At 37.2% G+C, this 8,315-nt stretch overlaps 1 protein-coding gene across 1 annotated transcript in view; it reads left to right on the forward strand.

Annotated features, from left to right (window-relative positions):
• LOC108800146 (heparan-sulfate 6-O-sulfotransferase 3-like) overlaps positions 1–8,315 on the forward strand; it is a 66,117-nt gene that overhangs the window by 4,733 nt on the left and 53,069 nt on the right. The gene's annotated exons all lie outside the window — the stretch shown is intronic.

The raw sequence follows: 8,315 nt of genomic DNA on the forward strand, positions 1-8,315 counted from the left end.
ATATATATATATAAATATGTATATGTTTAGTAGAATGACACAGAAGAAGGGGTAATATGCAAAAAGAGTAAAAATGTAGAATTAGTTATGTATACTGGGAATGGTTTCTCAAAACTACTAAAGTGCAGCATGCCAGGACCAATAATGTCATTAGGAGAGGAGACAAAAGTTTAGATAGAAGACAATATGCTATGTCTGATAACAATCAATAAGGAGCTATGCCTGACAACAATCAATATGTAACTAATGGAAGTAAAAGACACTATTTAAAATAAGAATTACTCCAAATAGATTAAGTATTTAATACTATCAGTGATATCCTGTGTTTAGGAGGGTTTCTCAGTTAAGGATCATAAGGAATACAATGGACATAGAAACAGCGGCAGGAACCAGATAATTATGGAGATTTCCACATATAAGCATTTTAGGGGTCTATTTATAAACCATTTGCAGAGCCATTACCCTGCTATTCTCTGTGAATGGTTTTTCCTGTGCACATAGAGGCAAAAACAAACATGCTTTGCATATCTTCATACTTCATTATGGACACTAAATGGAGCTGAGTAGCAAAAGAGTATTTATTTGCTATTCTCCTCAGTGCTGGCTAGTGGCCATAATGCAATATTACATTAAAAATATTTTGAAAATGCATTCCCTTGTAAAGAAACAACTAAAAGTGTGTTTTGTCATATAGCTACACAGAACGAACATTCACAGAGGTTGTTTAGACCCTATAGAGTTAATTTTAAATTGTTGAATTTATTTTCTAACTCATAGCTATTTTTTATTTTCTGACATTTATTTTTTACAGAAAAAGGGAGTGTTGTGAGCACAAAATTCACAATAAGCATGTAGAATCTATTCATGGAATTATAGGAAAGGTTGTGTATTATTTCTGGTACGAATAGTTCTTTTATTATTTGGTTTAGATTTATTTATTACTGCTTTCTATTATGAATGGAAATGCAAACTAAATTAGTTACATTCATGGAGCACTTAAACAATAATGATTGGGACATTAACTTCACTTATGAATACAACAAACAATGTGTTAACTTTTTGGGCTTGGAATTATACAAAAGAGGAAATTGTTTTTACATGAGGAGACAGTTCAAATTCATATATACCCATGAATAGTTCCAGATGCTTAGACGATAATGCACAGAAATTGAGCAGTATAATAAACACCTGTAAATATTGAAACAACGCTTTATTCAAAAAATGCTAAAAAGAACAGGATATTAAAGACATAAAATATACAGTAAAAAAAAAGAGACAGGAGGAATTATTAAAGTTGAGAAAACTGGTAACCGAGGTATGGGTGGATAAATTGTGGCTGGACATCAATATATACAGTACAAGCACCCTGTTGATATTTGTGAACTGATATTAAAAGGAGGGGCTTTTGTCCACACCTTCTTATGATGAACCAATAGTATGCAAGAGGGTTTAACTTTTACCATACCGCTCAACTATTATTCAATCAAGTTACAGCAGAATGTTTGGTGACTACATCATGCAATTTCAAAACACCAAAAAATGAAATTATGTTTAATGGTGACTAGATTAGCCTGTGTAAGTGTAAGACCGCAAAACTTCCTTTAATATAAACATCAAAGTGTTAAAGTGTACCTTTGGCCTTTTGAAATAAATATAACTGCCTTGCTTATATTTTGGTCAATTAGGCTTTTCATCTTATTTAGCCGTTAACAGGGTGTCGTAGGGGTACTCGGTTGTTATAGAGGTGGGAGGGCAAGTAGCCAAAGCACAACCTTACAAACTTTGGTCGGAATCTTCATAACAGCCTGTCCTGGTGTTTTTGTAGTTAATCTTAAGATGCAAATAGACATGTGGGATGCTGTAAGTTTTTTGTATTTTAAAAGACACAGGCTTGCTTGATAGAATGCAAGGATGTATAAAATATACTGGTCCAGCACATAAAGTTTCTTTTTACATTTAACAGCTTTATTGTTCTATTATAGTGTGTATAAAGACCATTAGAGTGGTGAGGGATGCATTCATTTTCAAGGGAATGCTATTAAAGTACAACTAAAGATTCCTCTCATCAAGCACTAAATCCAGTTATGCACAAGCCTTAAAATTCCTTTACCTTCCCTGACTGAGCCAAATCCTCCTTGTGCTTTGCATGCTTCCATGAGCAAAAAAAAAGGTGTTGTCAGGTTCTAATTGGCAAGCTATTGATTGTGCATCAGCAGTGCCAATGCTAATAGCCACACAGCCTGCAACATTTTTTCAGACTACTGTAGTCCACCAGATACAGCCTACACGGCTTACATGAGAGCGGCAAGTCTGCTCTGAGTCTGAATTGCAGAGCAGTACAGCATTCCTTCTTATTGCCACATCATGAAGGGAAGCTGTTTTAGTTGGACTTCACTTACAGACTCAGTAAGTATTTGTGGAACTTTGCAGGAGGAAACCTGTAAGTTAGGTGTGCTGCACTTTATATAATACTAGAGGTGCACCGAAATCAAATTTTCAAAACCGAAATTTAAAAAAATGTCAGGCCGAAACAGAATTGTTTTTTTTTCTAACCTTACAATTTTTAAAAAAAAATTTTTTTTATAACCTTTTTATCTTTTTTGTATTTATTTATTAAATATTTTTATTTTTTTACTTCACTGTTGGGGGCTTCAGGGAAGTATCAGGGGTCTAAACAGACGCCTGATATTTCCCTTTTAAAATAAAATTTTAAAAATAAAAGAAACTGAGAACACAGAGTCCTCAATCCCTTTTTCTGTATCCCCTGTTATAAATGTACAGGAAGCCTCTGTACTGAGTGTTCCTGTTCATTCATACTTGTAGAGATGTTTACCATATCCACAATCATGAATGAACAGGAAGTGATGTAGATCACTTGCCATTCATTCATAATTGGGGACACAGTAAACATACTATGTCCTCAATTATTTACAAACATGCAGTGATCACTGAGCAAGTATATATTTTATTTTACTGTTATGGGAGGTCATGCTTCCACTTTTTTATTATACAAAACTATAAATATTATTACAGTGCATGTTTATCATATAAAATACAGATGATTTCAGCTACAGCCCAGCTTATTCACCCAAGAATACATATTTAATTAATCTTTATCATTAAAACCAAAGGGACCTAAGGGTTTGAAATTCATTATCCCTATATGTATCTTTGTAGTAATAATTTGTGCATACCTGCTTCCTTTTGCATTTTTAACTGCCTGAATGCTCATAAATTGTAACTGATTTGATTTTGATGCGCAGAACTCTCTGAAATGTTTTATCAGGTTTGGCACTCATATGCCCAAGGTAGTGAAACAAATTCAGAGGGGCAGATGACTTGCATAAATTATTACTACAGAAAGAAAGCAGATGGATAGAAAACTCTTAAGGCTTTGCACCTTGAGTTTAATAATACAAAATACTGAACTGTATTCTTGGGTGAATTATCTAAACTGTGTATCTTTTGATAAACATAAAACATAAAAAGTGAATACATCCTTCAGATAAGTTAATTGATTCACACATTGGTCAAAGTGAGTGTATGTGTCATCAGCAGATTGCAAATGTGTCAATCATTCAGTAGAGAATTATGTACATTGTAGATTAATGCAATCTGGATTTTTGAATTGCATGATTGTTTTGTAAGAAAAAAAAAAGAAAAATAATGCATGCACTTATTCAAGTGAACTGAAATTGTGTAATTTATCAAAAATGAATTTCTAATAACTATATGTTAATACCAGAGGTGAGATTCGGGTTAGGGACCAATATTGATTTAAGGCAAACCCAGCCCATTTGTGGCACACAGATATAGCAAACTATTGCACAATTTCACTGGCATAGCAACCAACTATCAATAATGCACCTCATAGCCTTTGAAATAAGCTCAGATGGCTTACAGGGGCCAATAAGGGGGTGTTTGGATAAGTCAGCCCACTCAGGATAACATGTTGGGTACCCAGCAGACAAATTGACAATATGCTTATCTATGACAGGGACATTATAGTAGGTGCTTTTTATAAAGTGTGTAGGTACAGATTAGTGTAGGGCTTGTAGGTATTGGTCTCTTAAAGTAGATGTAAACCCTAAGCCCTTGTCCAGATCTCTGCAATGCGGGAGCGCATGCGATACCATGCCTGTAGTATAACACCTGCCTTTACTCTTTTTCTCTAGTACATTTTGGCCAATTTTCCCTCATTAAAAGGGTCCTGCTGTTGGACAATTTTACACTTGTGTATCATCTGCAGTATCTTAATTCTTGTTGTGAAGCCCCAGCCTTTGCTCTCATAAATTTAGCCTTGCCTTGTTTTTTTTTTTTTTAATGGCCTGCTCCTGGCCAATTTTACAGTGCTGTGTCATCTGCAGTCTCCTAATTCTTGTAGTAAACCACCTGCCTCTATTCTTTGTCTCTAGTACCTTTTGTTCAATTCTCCCTCATTAAAACTGTCCTACTGCTAGACAGATTTACACTGTTACATCCTCTGTAACTTTCAAATTCTTGTAGTAAAACCCCAGCCTGTGCTTTTTGTCTTTAGTATTTCTATTTAAAATTGTTTTGTTGCTGGCAAATTTTACAGTGCTGTGTCATCTACAGTCTCTAAATTCTTGTAATAAAATGCCTGGGCAAATTCTGACATTACCAGGAAATATTGGAGCCTGCTCTTCATGGCTCTAAACCACCTTTTTTGTGTTCAAGTGAAACATTTCCTAAACTTCCAGTATGTGCTTATATTACTTTAAGGGTAAAAAAAAATTAAACAAAGTTTTTCTAGGACTGGTAGACGAATAGGAGTGGATCCGCCTCCCAACCTTATAGAAGTCTAGGGTGTTGAACTGCGCACAATCGGACAGTGGGTAAAAAAGGCGTTAAGGCCATAGGCCTTGGTTTTAAGATTTAGGTATGTATAACAATTTGAAGTGGAACCACATTTGCGGATAAGGGGAAAAGGGTAAGGAAAGTTTGTTCAAAGTTTTTCATGGTTGTAAAACCATATCTATTCATGTAGATCATTACACTAAAATATGTTAGAGCTAGTTAACAGGGTAAAATGCTCCTATGTTGTCCCTAAATACTGACCAGGCTTAGGCTGTGATCACTGAGGTTTGAAACAAAAGTTAACAACTGGTTGTTACAAACAACCATTTTATTCAGTCTGTGTGATACATAAACAGTAGTGGGAAGTTGGTTAACATTTTGTCTGTCATTGCAAATATGTTTGAATCCATTATAGTACAAACAACCCTATTCTAAGTTCATAGAAAGAAAAGCAATAGGTCACCCATTTTTCTTAAAACAGTATTCTTGTGTAGGGACCTCGGGATAGTGTCCCCATAGGTGTGCGCAGGGGGTGCGCCAGGTGTGCCCCTACTCACCCTGAGCACAAGACCGAAAACCACAACAATGGGCAGTGCTTTTAGTCACTGAGCAAGAGGAGAGATCACAAAGACACAAAGATCTCTCTGTGACTGCCTCAACAATACAAAGAGCAGCATCACTTGACACTTACATTTCTCACATAACAGCCACAGTCCTCGGTGCCTGGGAAGCTGCGAGGGAGTGGCTGTGCCTTCCCAGGCTTCCCATCCAATCATGACCACCTGGGTGACCACCTGCCACGTGACCACCTGCATTCATTACTGCACCCCTGCTGGACAAGGTATGGGACAGTTGAAGAGATGGGAATTGGGGATGCTCCAGCTCTGTGTATGATATATATATAATGTAAGAAAACACAAAAAGAGGGGTGCCTTTCCTGGTGCAGATCAATTTATTCAACAGTGGTAAAAAAAAACTAGCAGGTACTCACAAGAGTAGAATGACAACAGGCTGTAGGACAGTAAAAAGACCGGAGCAGTGGAGGGATCCGTATAATATATCCTGTGTACAGATCAGTGAAGTGTCGACGCGTTTCCGGGGCACGCCCCCTTCGTCAGAACATGACGATGAACATGATGATGTTCTGACCAAGTACACTGATCTGTACACAGGATGTATCATACGGATCCCTCCACTGCTCCGGTCTTTTTACTGTCCTACAGCCTGTTGTCATTCTACTCTTGTGAGTACCTGCTAGTTCATTTTTTACCGCTGTTGAATAAATTGATCTGCACCAGGAAAGGCGCCCCTCTTTTTGTGTTTTATTTCAGTTATTCCAGTCTCCCTGACTGTATTGGGGCTGCGCCCTGCACATATGCCTAGCCATATATATATATATATATATAATATGTCTGTGTGTGTGTTTGTACTTTGTGTGCACACCCTAATACAAAAAGCTTTTTTTTCCTAAGCCCGACAACATTTTTCACCTCTGCCTGCTACTGGGGAATGCTCTTCTGTAGGTGCAAAGATGCAGTGCATTAGGTAAGGAATATATTTACTCTGCCATTAACTGAGGGGTTATTGCCAGTGATGTGGGCTGTGGAAGCGGATGCATATTTGAAGAGACCTTCCAAAAGAGTCCCTGCCTCCCAGGATTTGCCTGAAGATAATGTCTGTGTAAAGGGTCCAGCCCCTGCCTTCCCATCGTCTTCCTGGGGAGGGTCTTGATGTGAGAAGTCCAGTCTTTTGCCTCCCAAGTCCCTTTGTCTGGTGAAGGAAACCAGGCCTACTGGTTAGCATCTCCAGTCACTCACTAGCGCACTTATTCAGTTTTGAGTTGAAGAATGTTTGTGTGACTCCACTTTTCATGTAGCTGGGATATACAAAGCCTAAATAAAGAGACTATGGATTGAGCCTCCAGCCCTACATGCATGTCTCCTAACACACACTAAGCCCGCAAGTCCTATACCTTTTGGATTTTTATTTATATTTCCCATCCAGGGTCTCAAAAGAAATATATGAAATAACTAGGGATGCACCGATATATCGGCCGCAGAAACATATCGGCCGAAAATGGCACTTTTGGCATATTGCCGAAAACCATAGACAATATGGCTGTTTAATGGCTCCTTCTTCCTCATCTGTATTGGATAGCATTACCAATTACTACTCTACATACTCTAGGTATACACACCATATGTATGGGAATTAAATCATAAAAACAAACAAGGATGTAAAAAAGTCTGAATGTTTTTGGTGTAAATGATGCACAGTTTCTTTTCGCTGCCTATGGTTTTTTTTTAACTTTAGGCATTAGTATGCAGGTTTGTGTTTTAGGGAAAATAGCTGTCTTGTTTTTTTGATTATCACAGCTCACTTTGACTAAATATATCTCACATTTCATTATCAAGATTTAGAGACAATTTTACTTTTGCCTACTTACTGTAAAAGCTTAAAAAGTAGCAGCGCGTGGAAATAACACAAACATTTTTACTGTGATGAATTTGCTGGAATTAATTTGTCAAGCAGGGCAGGGATCTGGCAAAGAGCTTGTCAAATGGCTATCATTTATTTATACCATAGGCTATAATCTAGTCTTCACTTGACCACCAGATGGATAACTTGAAAATAGTGAAGTCATAAAAAAACAAATGACACCTTGAACATATGCAGATGGAATGCTTAAACTGTGTTTTACAAGCTTTTTACTTCTTCGGTATTAGAGGATGACTTTTTAGAGGTGGATGTCTTCTCTATTTTGGTAGAATTGAAGATTAAATGTGTATTTTATATTAAATTAAGCACTGTTTTCCTGTAATTTTTAGGGGATTTACTGTATGAACATTTGATCAGCCCTTTTCCTCTAGATGATAACTTACTGCATGTTGACAACATTTTCTGTTTAGAAAACAAGATTTTTTAGTGCCTTGCTTTTTATCAGATGGAGCCACAAAACATTTATTGATCTGTCAAGTTGAACTGAAATATCACAAAAACATAACATCGCCACAGTTTTGGCTTCTTAAAATTAAAAACGTCTTTTGATTATGTGTTATTGCTTTTTTTATACCACCATTCTGACTGTACATCAACAAGAAATTATTTAAAATACGTTTAGAAAAAGGTATTGATCTTTTTTGGAATGAATTTATGGCGCACAACAGCCTTAAGTCGGGTGAACAAGGTTATATTTTCTTTGGTCAACCTGCAGGCTGAACGAAGAAAATATAACGGATTCCTCCATCAACACTGAACAGCATAGATTGATGAATCTCCCGCTGCGAGCATTATATTCTGACAGCAGCTGATACAGCTGCTAGAATGCCCAAATGGTGCATGCAGCTGATTGGCCAGAGATTATCCAATATGTTTCTGCAGCAAAAGTCGATCTAGTGATCAGTGGCGCCTGGGGCAGAACATCCCCCCCCCATCTTATATAAACATCCACTGCAACTGCAGGGGCGTAGATAAGGGGGGGGGGTAGGGGGGGCCAA

The sequence above is a fragment of the Nanorana parkeri genome, unplaced genomic scaffold (genome assembly GCF_000935625.1).
Source record: "Nanorana parkeri isolate BGI_ZX_2015 unplaced genomic scaffold, ASM93562v1 scaffold1936, whole genome shotgun sequence".
Lineage (NCBI taxonomy): Eukaryota > Metazoa > Chordata > Amphibia > Anura > Dicroglossidae > Nanorana > Nanorana parkeri.